The sequence below is a fragment of the Anas acuta genome, chromosome 3, assembly GCF_963932015.1.
Source record: "Anas acuta chromosome 3, bAnaAcu1.1, whole genome shotgun sequence".
Classification (NCBI taxonomy): Eukaryota; Metazoa; Chordata; class Aves; order Anseriformes; family Anatidae; genus Anas; species Anas acuta.
In genome coordinates this window covers 56,873,136-56,885,145 of record NC_088981.1, presented here as the reverse complement: position 1 = coordinate 56,885,145, position 12,010 = coordinate 56,873,136, and the positions used below count along the sequence as shown (strand labels likewise).

Below are 12,010 nucleotides of genomic sequence, written 5' to 3'. Positions count from 1 at the left end.
TAATGTATTAGTGAGCATGTTAATGACAAAATCACTAAAGGATATGACAGAAAGTATCTATTAAGAAAAAAAAAAAACAACAAAACAAACAACAAAAAAGGAACATTTCTCAGAATACAAATACATTCCTAAATGAGACAATTTAAAGGTTGATGTGGATTTTTTTCCTGAAAGCATGTGTTAAAACTATTAATTTCTCAAAAGCACTAGTTTATGTAATTAAACAGATAAATGCTCTTGGTAATAAGCAGCATTCTAAATGCTACTTTCAAGTCATCCATTATACAAACTAATTTCCTCTGGACTGATGAGTTATTCAGGGATTTAGACAAATTTATCCATACAGACACCCTGTATTGAAAACTATGCCAGTCATTCACAGTTTCAGGGCTTCTAGAACATGTATATTCTTTCAAAAAGAGCTTATTAGGAATTCTGCTGATGAAGCATTTGCTGGTCAGGGTAATCCTGATGTAGGTAATGTAGAAGGACTTGTGGACATGAAGTACAATGTCTTTCCAATCCAAGCTTGATTACTCTAGTGAATGGGGAGGTCTTTCTTTAGTGTCGGTTTGGTTTAAAAATAGTAATAATAGGTTTAAAAATAATTATAATGTTTGGTAACAATTTATAATTATTACTAGAGAGTTTTACGTTCCATAGTTACATTAACTTAAGGTGGCTGAGATACGTGAATTGTAATTTTTTATCAAGAAAGTTGTATAGGACAAGATCAGGAAGAAAGTCAACATGAAGAAACAACAGATACTTATAAGTGATTGTTTACTTGCAAATCAGTAACTTCACCTAAAATCTATCAACCACTACCAGGTAAACACCTGGTATGAATTATCCAAGCCTTGCTTGAGGCTGAGAAAGACTGGAAAATTACATGAAAATTTTTAAATGCAAGAAGCAGCTGAGAGAGAAAGAGAATAAATTCTCTGGAGCTGTGGCACATAAAAAGTTTTTTTCTTTTTTTTTGTATGTTGCCAGATACTTAAAAGAAAATAAAAGAAAAAACATAAAATCAAAATAAACAACAAAACAAAACACAACAACAAAAACAAAACAATTCAAAACCAAAAGTAAAAACAACCTCTAAAGATATCTCTATGAAGAGGAAGGCCTGTTTTATTTCTTTTTGTAGTAGAAATACTTTGTGATGAATCTCAACTTCACTCACATCTTTGGAGACAAGGATTTACAAATACAGCCTAGAATGTTTGAAAATACCTGATCTCTTCTGTTTTGAAAAATAGTGTCCTCAGTTACAAATTAGTGTAGATGTGGAAACACTAAAGTACAATTACTTGAACTTTCTTTGTGAAATAGGCTGATAGCATGTATAAGAAAAACACGAAATATTCACTTTTTAATAAAGAAAAGTTATTTTATGATTCAGAGGTTATTGACAGAAATTGTACAAGAGTCCAGTTGGAAAACATATTACAAAGAAAAGATTGCTCATAAAGCTGTTAGAAGAAGGTTTTTATTTCTTGAGTGGGACAGAATGGTATGGTTCTGGACAATATATATTTATAAAGATTTAAAAATAGAAATTATTCCTGAAGAGAAGAATGAATGAAACCTGTTTTCATATGTAGTCATACCATACATATTGGTATGAATGGTACATTTTACACACACACTGCCAACTTCATAATTTTTCTTCTGTTCCCTGGAACACACACCCCTGAGCAAGCAACAGTATTTGCAGTCGGTAAACTGCTACTTCAGGTGTGCTCCCTGGCTAGCTTTGCTCCCTGTTTCTCTGTGGGTCAGTCTACATCTCCTTTGACCTGGCCAATAATTCCAGATTTTTCTGCATCTAATTCCAGACTTCTTTTCACAATTTTCATGGTAACTTATCTTTCAGATTCCAACCTGTGTTTCAGGTGGTAGATTGGTGGTTTGGTGGATTACAAATTTGTTATAAGGGTAGATAATAGACAGAATGAACAATGAAGAATATGGAGCTATTAGAGCAGGGCTAGAGGAAGGCCACAAAGACGATCAAGGGATTGGATCACCTCTCTCACAAAGATAGGCTGAGAAAGCTGGGGCTGTTTATCCTATGAAAGAGAAAACTCTGGGGGGAACTCCTTGTAACCTTTCAGTACTTGAAAAGGATTTATAAAAAAGATGGACAACAACTCTTTGCTCAATCAGATATTGGTAGGATGAGGGGGAATGCTTTTAAACTAAAAGAGGGGAGATTTAGATTAGAGGTTAGGAGGAAATTTTTTACTCAGATGGTGGTGAGGCACTGGAATAGGTTGCCCAGAGAAGTTGTGGATACCCCATCCCTGGAGGTGTTGTTCAAGACCGTGTTAGATGAAGCCCTGAGAAACCTGATCAGGGTGGCATCCCTGCCTATGGCAGGGGGTTGGAACTAGATGATCTTTGAGGTCCCTTCCAATCCAGGCCACTCTATGATTCTATGATCAAGCAAGCCTTATTTCCTTAGAAAAACAGGCTAAAAAAAATGAAAATATAACTACTGAAACATAAAGCAGAGAATGACTGATTTCTATCTACAATAATGATCAAAATTTTATTAGGACATATCATTACCTAGGACTGTAGTACTAGTCATATACAAATGAACCAGTCAGTGAGTGGCATATAATTGCAGAAAAGTAGGTAAAGCAAGTAAAAAAAAAAAGTAAGTAAAGTAAACATGGTACCAGGCCAAGGTAAACCAGCACTGAGTGACCTTTGTGAGTGAAAGTAATATGAGATAAACATGAACAGCTGCAATTCAATTAAGTATTGAAAAACAAACAAACAAAACCACAAAAACACAAAAACAAGCAATTCTATCTTTTCATTGCTTTACTGAAGTGACATAATTTTTAAAATCCTGTGTGTTTGAGTCATCTTTTCAATGGTAACAAACAGAATTGGTGGTCCAGGTTCTGAGTTTTTTTTTTTTTTTTCCAATATTGTCATAGATAAATAAGTTCCCTGAAATCATGGAGTTATCCGGATTTGTAGTGTAAAAAAAAATCCATCCTATGGACTTACACCAGTATCTCTCCTTTATCCTTGTTGCAGTGTTGGCATTTTCTTGTGATTTCTTCTTAAACCAGAAAGATGACAGAAATCTGATAAAAACAAAACATTAAAAGTCTACACACAAATCTTATCAACAGAGTAATGGATTAAACAGTGGGAAACAAACAAACAAAAACACAAAACTAAAACAACAACACACAATCAGAGCCCTTGTTTGTTTCTGAATCTCTTAGTCAACCTGAAAGAGTTACAGAATCACAGAATGGCCAAGGTTGGAAGGGACCTCTGAAGATCAGATTATCCCTTCTGCCAAGTAGGATCACATAGAGAACACTGCTCTTGTTCTTGTTCTTGTTCTTGTTCTTCTTCTTCTTCTTCTTCTTCTTCTTCTTCTTCTTCTTCTTCTTCTTCTTCTTCTTCTTCTTCTCCTTCTCCTTCTCCTCTTCTCCTCTTCCTTTTCCTCTTCTCCTCTTCCTTCTCCTTCTCCTCCTCCTCCTTCTTCTTCTTCCCCTTCTTCTTCTTAATAATACCAATAATTTGTTTATTTTAATTAGATGAAAATAAGCATCTTTTCCAGTTTCCATGCCTCATTTCCTGTATTTTAGAATAAATTATGGGACAGTTCCTGTTATTGAATATATTTTCCAATGTCATGTGCTTGTTCAGTTGCCATTGAACTACTTCAGAGCAACATTTTGCTAGAAGTGGAGAGACTGGGGGTTTTCTTAACTCAAATAAACATCCACTGCGCTCTCATCATTTGATAGCATGTTTCAAACTAGAATGATAAATTTGAAATATAACCTGGTTGTAAGAGAGACTGAAATTTCAATGAGTTGTTTGCCATACTGCTACTAATCCAGTGCTGCCTGTTACAATATGCTAGCTAAGGGGTATTTCTAGAATGCTCATCATGTCTTGTACTTTGTTGATTTTTCTCATTCTGTGTATTTGATCTACTTTAGCTGGAAGTACTTAGCTGAGAAATTCACAAAGAACACATAGCATGGGGTGAGTGACCTATGAAGTCAGACATGAAAGGTTCCTGTTTGGATATTTTTCAATGCTGTTTCTGTTGAATCTGAGGCATTACTAGCTGTGACATTGCACAGCAGTCATTTTGTTTCTTCATAGTAGCTAGGCAGATTTATCAATTTCCTTTTCCTCATTCTTTAAGGTTTTTGTTTGTTTGTTTGTTTGTTTGTTTGTTTTTTCTTTGTTTTTCCTGTTGTTGCTCAAACAACAGAGGAAAGAAAATGTAATATCCGGAAGACAATTTCATTACCAAACTTCTCTTACAATTGGTATTCTTTGAGTGTATTCCCACTACAGAGATGCTTGAGTTTCGGGTACAATATCAGTTTAATGAGTGTTTTGGCAAGTGAAAAGCATGTACTTCCAGTCCTCTCCTGCCCCTCTTTTTTTTTTTTTTTTTTTTTAAGCAAAAGCTGTGCAACCAAGTGGAACTGAAGGTCAAAGTTTAAATACAGTTTGCAGTGACACCTGGTTTTGATCTAGAGCTCAAGTGTGTGACTGGCAACACTCTGTCACAGCAGGCATATCTGGTAAGGGGGGACAGAGCAATGTTTCTCTTTTTATTTCTCAAATCATGAAAGGTGCGAGATTGACAGCTTTGGAAAAACAAATCCCCTGTTTTATTCACAAGGAGAAAGGATGGCAGGACAATCATAATAAAATCTTCTCCCACAGTGCTTTGCCCATTTGTTTCAGGCCTTCTTTAGCTGAACTGTTTGGAGGGGGTGAGGAGATGACTTTTTCTTTTGACCGATGCAGTCTTTGTCCCACTGCTGTGACTCCCCACCAGGGTGCCAATTGTGGTTGCTGTCTTTTCTTGGGTAGTTGCCACCTGTCCATTAGAAACTGGCCAGGCACCAGGAGTTCACTTCACATCGGCTGCAGAGTAGAAGTCATAGGCTGAAATTAACATTTTAGACACTGGTTCCATACTTGAAACAGCAATTTAGATTTGAAAGACCCTTCTTCCTCAATTTATACAGTCACTCTGTATTTGAGCTAGATTTTTTTTGAATAGGCTCTGTTTGTTGTAAACTTTCTCTACACAGTTAATATTTTTATTTTTGAAGAAGTATTAAAGTTCTGAGGTGGATTAGGACACATTTTGCTACAAGCTGTAAAAAACTTTTGTCTTCCTCATCTGACAGAAGAAACTTGCCTCTGGGTCCTCTGGTTGGCTTAAGGGTGTCTGGTAACACACAGATCTCAAAGCACAGCCTTACCCAAGGAATTCAAAAGCCCTTAAAACCGACCTTAATAAACATTAAGAAAAATTATTATTTCATTGAAGTACTATGACTGAGAGAGAGAACACATGAAAAGCAAAATAAATCAGTATCTGACATAAGAATAAATGTAAAGGTGGTCCAGAGCATGAAAATGAAATGAACGACTAATAAGTAGCTGGTCAATAAATATGGAGCTGAAGTTTTTTTTTTTTTTAATGTTTATTTTTTTTTTATTTATTTTATTTTATTTTATTTTATTTTATTTTATTTTATTTTGTTTTGTTTTGTTTTGTTTTGTTTTGTTTTGTATTTATCCCTGCCAATTGTCCCTTTGAGAATAAAAGAACATTTTAGGGGATGAAATATATTTTACTGTCTTTTAGAATCTAGTTGGTGATTTACAGACTTGTCAAAATTGCACAGCTGTATCCATAAGGTCTTCGGTCATAGTGGTGATTTGTCTGTAAGTCTGAATCACTGAAGGTGCTGTGATATATAAGGGCATTGGTAATTTACTGTACTGTGGACATCCAGAGCAGATATAGATATACTAAATCTACCACTGTTCTGTCACTGAGAATAGGCATCATAATAATATACAAATGTATAAGCCAGGGGATAAAATTAAAAACAAAGAAACAAGCAAATAAAAACCCACACAAATAAGACAAATATGGACAAATACAGTCATATTCTTCTCAGTTTTACTCAGTAAAAGGAAAAGAACATGAACTGGAAGAAAAAATAACAATGTTAGCAAAAAATATATTTTCTCATTATGGAAGATGGAGATAAGAACACTATATTATTATTATTATTATTATTATTATTATTATTATTATTATTATTATTACTTCTATTAAAAGCCAGGGATTTGTGATGATTTGTACTTAGGGAACTAGGGCATGGTGGCTTGAAATACCTTGCTTTGAAACACCTCATTGACCAGTGTAATCCTCACACTTGGGTGAGGTACTGTTTCCTGAAGAAAGTATCTAAAATTCTACACTGGAATTGGATATTCATTTGACAAAAATGAATAAATATTTAGTTGGGTAAACAGTGCAGAATGATGTGGAGCTCTGAGAAGATAGATCAAAATTTTTCTTACCTCAATAATTATATGAAATTTCTATTGTGTATTTAGATACCTGCGTTATAATGATATTCTCAAGAGTGTTATAAAACAGATGGTGAAAGACCACTGGAAGGGTGAGCGGGAACTCATCCTTTTTTTCTTCTTTTATAAATGGAAGTCCAAATCTTTTTTTTCAGTTGCTATGTTTAAGGTTATACAGCTGCAGTCAGGTTTTCAGTTAGAGTATGATCTTTCAGGTTATTTTTATCATTTTACTTTGCAGCTCTCTTAATTACAACAAAGTTGTCCTAATCAAGAAAGAATATCTTGTTTGCTTACTCTAAAAGTTCCCACCCAGTCAGCCCACCAGTCATGGTCTCAGCACTGATATTGACTCAATGTTTGACATCTCTAATGAAAAAGGACCCCATAGCATTCTTCCCAAGGGAAAGACGTATCCACAGTAACTACTCTTAAGACTGAACTAAAATGTTTTCTTTTTCTTTCATTCAGACTGTGCATTACTCATGCTTTTTAGTTGGAAATCTGATCCTTGTAATTTAAAGAAGAAAATTCTCACTGCAGTGATAGCAACTGGTTAGTTCAGGAAAAAAACAATGTTTAAGACAGTTATTTCAATGAGATGCTGTATCAGCTTTCCAAACTACATATTTCCTTAGTGCACTCATCACACATGATCAAATGTAATGTTTTGTCAGTTTCTAGACACTTTGCTATTACAGTTACATCTTTTACTTCATCAGACTAAGGCTCTGCTGAAGGACAGATTGTACAAATAAACATCGGTTGGAATATTTTTAAAGAGCAATTGTTTACTGATTGAAATAGAAAAACTGTTGCTCACTCTTGGAGATCAAATTACGTGCTTAAGAGAATGCAAGCTACATAATTCATTTAGTCATGACTCATAAGAAACATCAGGCTGTATCTTTTGATGTGAAGAGTTGCAGAATGTCTTGTCTTTATTAAACAGAGAAATAGCTGACAGATTTTTCTTAAAAACAGTGCCACTATATCTAGCAATCTCATAGCCATCTATGTAATCCCTGTAGAGCTGTGAAGAGAATGATCAATAACATTCATGTGTTAGTGGTAGGTTTATCATTATATTATTCAGGAATGTTTTGTTTAAAGTTGAAGTGCTATACTTAAACTCCACCTGTAAGGAGGGAATTTTCTGTCCCTCTTTTTGGGTCAATGGGTATGGGACATGGAGCAGCCATGCAAACATGAAAAGTGAGAATTTGGTAAATCCTTCTCTCCACACAATATGAAACATGAAACTGGGAAAAAAAGGATGGTGCAGATAGACTTGTTAGGATTTATAGGATGTATCTGCAGGGACTGAGAGGCTGCAAAGTGATATCAAGTCAGATGAAAAGTCAACTGAGCTGCGACTCCTGTCTCTTAACATCTAACAGTGGTGGACTTAACAAGGGAAAGCACCACAACATACAGGGATATTTGCCCTTATATTCCTTGCCCTTATACTCCTGCCATACTGTACCGTGTGACTCAAGAACTTGATGTCAGATACAGAGTTTTTGTCTTTTATAGTCTTTAGTGACCAATGACACAAAATTATCTAATTGCCACAACACTTGGGGGACCATAAATAGATGAGGTGGAGTCTCACCATTGGGTTGCATACATGTTGATATTGACTCTCACATATGATTTTCAGAGAGCCCCAAAATATTGACACAGAGGAAGGACTGAAGTTTCAGTTGAGGCTGTTAAGGGGGACACACTGAGGAATTGCTCAGAGTACTTTTCCTATCCATGCTTTTTGATAAATTACTTAATATTTTTCATTATACTTTTATATATGTCGTTAATAGTATTGCTTGTGTCACCAGAGTTTCTGTGACTTAGCAGACAATAGATACATTTGACTATAAAGTACATACAAGATACATAAAAATACAAGATACATGAGGAAAACAGTTGACCAATTAAAATGCATTTTCTTGAAATGGGTCTACCTGGTAAGATATAACTGAAATTGACAGTAGCAATGTACTCAATGAAATAGCATTTCCAGTGCTGTTGACTTAGTCATTGTAAAGGGATTTTCTGAAGATCTCAAGTATTGGAATCGTGTGACTCCAAGGAGATGTTAAATTAAAAAATAATAAATCTATTTTTCAAGACTAGGAGAAAATCTTGAAAACTTGATTTTACATGTTTCAAAGTTTATAAAATACACGCAGTGAACTCCGGACTTCTATCCATTTTTTAAATAATGGACTATTTTCTATGAAGTGGAAAGAAGGAAATGGCAATTCAATTGGAGAATCTTGATTTCTGTGATTCATGAGTAACATAGTCTGATATCATAGTTGACCTTGCTTTGAGAAGCAAGTTTGCCTAGAGACCTCCTGAATTATACTGTGATGTTGTGTTTTTGCAGAAACAAGACAGGCAGTGCGTAGATGACTTGGGTGGTAATATTGACTGAGTAAAAGCACAAGATTCCATAGAATTTTGTTGTTATCAAGCCTAGAAGACATACTTGGACATTTTCAATGCTTTGGAAATATTATTTTCTCCTGCTTGTACATTTTTAGTTGCATTTGGGAACAAACTCATATCAGGTTCTGAGATTCACTTTCCATGGCCATAGAAAAATACAGAGGGATTGATTAATGTGACCAAATATAGTATACAGTTATATGCAGTACTTTTGTCTATTTTCATGACAGTCATATTAGATCATCTGAACCTATAGAAAAATAGGTGCTTTGGGGTATTCATAGTATAAATGGTCGTTCAGGTGTTCAGGTACACATTTAGTGTAAGACTGATTTCTTGCTAGAAAGTCTTTTTTTTTTCTTTTTTTTTTTTCTCTCTCTCTTTTTTTTTTTTTCTTTCTTCTAAGTAAGAAGAATAACTAGCTCAGAAATAGAATCCCATTATTGCTGACCTAGATATATCATGGTTTCCCCCCAAAAAAAGATGGGTAAGAGAAAGTACTGATTATTCTATTGCTGATTATTCTATTTCCATGCTGAAAATCAAGGGAATGAGCTTGTGGCTGTGTTGTAAAGGAAGTACAAAAGCCTTTGCATGTTCCATCCAGCAGGAAGGAACTGAATCTTTATGTTCACAATACCATACCAATGTATTTCTCACTCATCTACACCTTCTTCTTTTGGCTTATCATAGTAGAAAAAGTTTGCATGCCTGAGACCTGCAATCAGGTATATACAGATCTTTCCATTTGCCAAGCAGGGCTACATCTGTTGCAGTGAAGCCACATTTACTGCAGTAGAATGTCTGCTTCCAAGGCCATGAAGAAGGAAAGAAAAGGGAGCTAGAAATTATTAATTCAAAGAACAACATTGCAAAATTAAGAAATAAGGAATTTAACTTAATCAGAAATAAAGCTGTCGTATTTTTGTGCATGTAACCCACGGGACATCTGTTAAAAGAAGATGCCTGTGCATCTTCATGTTTTGTATTTGCATTGTTTATAAAATATGTGAAGTAATATGAAGATATTTATACCAGAAAATCTTCTCTGCTGTTTGAATCTTTCTGTCTCCCCAGAACTTGTTTCCTTTCCTTAGAAAGCCTTTTCTAACCCCTCAGTGTTCTCACCTCTCCCAGGCACTGATTCCCCTCTACTTCTGATTTCATGAGATTATAGAGGGCTTATTTTAAAGCAACAGTCTTCTCAAAGAAGCATACTATTTTCTGCGGTATGGGTTATGTTTGGAAACAATGAAGAACCATAGATTTAAACTGAGAAAAGGAAATATATGTGGCTGAAAGAAAAATGAGGAAAATCTGACATGATTCTAAGTAAATCAACCCATACCACAAGCAGAAAGAAAATAAAGTTATAACTTCTATAAAAAACAATGTAAAAGGAACTGAAAAATCCATATGATTATATTTTCCTTCCTACTTTCATTGTCCTTTTCATATTTCTTGTTAATTATTTTTATCTTTTCTGCATCAGAATGTCCTGATTCACTTACGGATACAGAAATGTATTAAAATAAATGGTTTATAGGTATTAAGACTTTACTTGTGATCTTTGCATCTTCCCTGTGGTATCTGGGATAGCAGAGTAGATGCAATTGCAGGATTTGTGGATTGTCACACAGCCATGAAGGAATCTCTGCTTATTTCTGCACTTCTGAGCAAGCCCATGAAGTTCATAGAGATGCTAGATGTACATGAAACAGCATTTGATAAATTTGGCAGAACAGAGATCTGCAAGTTTCCATGTTTGTGAAATGGTTGCTAGTTCTGTGACACTCCAAGGGACATTACTAGACAATCAAGTAACCTACAGAGAGGTAGCTGTGTATGGCAGTTGTATATGGTATAGGGTAAATGCTACAAATTTTCTGTGACATGAATCCCAAAACAAGATTTAAACAAATGTTATTGTGAGTCCAGAGTCCATTATATTGTGTATATAATTTCAACTGTGTTGAGAAATTTCTTTCTTTTAGAACACCATTACTAAACCATCTAATATTTGAATTACATCATTACCCTAAAATAAATATGTTTCCTTTTATTGACCTATTATGAAGAAATCACTGTATGATTGGTTATTATCTCTGGAGAAGTACTGATCACTAACATAACACAAATAAACACTACCTATAGATAACTTTAAAATCAAAGTAATATATATGTATATATATATGTAAGTGCTTATGAGTATATTGGCCAGCGTACTGCCAGTAATTCAGGTATGCAGAATTGTATACTTGCATATGTTATGGCTTAGCTCAAATACCGAGAACCTCTCCTTATTAAACTGCCCAAGAATAATTACCTTTCTTAAAAAAATCTGCCTTAATTCTTGATTTTAATCTCATTGCCTGTTTTTTCTTTATAAGACAAGGTTTGACATTGGTTAAACTTGTCCTCAATCACCATATATTCAATTATGACAACGGTCTATTTAAACTATATAGCTCTAAGTTTTGTATCACCTGCTAAAATAGTGGGAGACACCCTGTCAGATTACATCCTCCTGGTTTCATTTTTTCTGACCATGTGGCAATTGCTTCTAAAACTAGTTTGCTCTCTTCCAGAAGATACCTAGTCATCTGAGAGTTCGAATCATGTCAAAATCTGTCAGGTGGCTACTTACCACCTGATCTGTACCACTACATCTTACTCTTTCCTATACATTCTCACTTTTCATATACATTCTTGCTATACGTGCTCGTTTTCTCAGCACATATACTAGAATTGGAACAATACAGAGAAAATTAGCATGGCCCCTGTGCAAGGATGACATGCAAATTCGTGAAGTGTTCCATATTTTTTTCTTGAAGCAGCCGAGGGAGCCACCAAGACTCAGCAGCCCTTACAAGGGAGGCTGATGAGGCGTAGGTGGAGTCAGTATTGCCCCCTCCCTGGCTGTTCAAAATCAGTCCCTAGGGAGTGCAAGTGATCAGGAGCGTGGCAACCAGGACGGGCAAACAGGTTGTGGTGCGTCAGAAGGGTGGGGTGCAGCAGTTTGAATGGCAGTTTGCATGGCAGCTCGCACAGGCAGGGTGAGCAGGCAGGGCCCCTTGCCGCACTTGCCACACACAGTCATCGATGTGGCTATGCAGAAGACAAGGAGGGGAATGGAGGCAGGTTCCTGTTC

General features: G+C 35.4%; 1 non-coding gene across 1 annotated transcript; it reads left to right on the top strand.

The window, feature by feature from the left end:
* Positions 1 to 11,577: 11,577 nt before the first annotated feature.
* On the top strand, positions 11,578 to 11,684 carry LOC137855099 (U6 spliceosomal RNA). Its single transcript, XR_011095528.1, has one exon. It is a non-coding gene; the product is annotated as a U6 spliceosomal RNA (small nuclear RNA).
* The last annotated feature ends 326 nt before the right edge of the window (positions 11,685 to 12,010 follow it).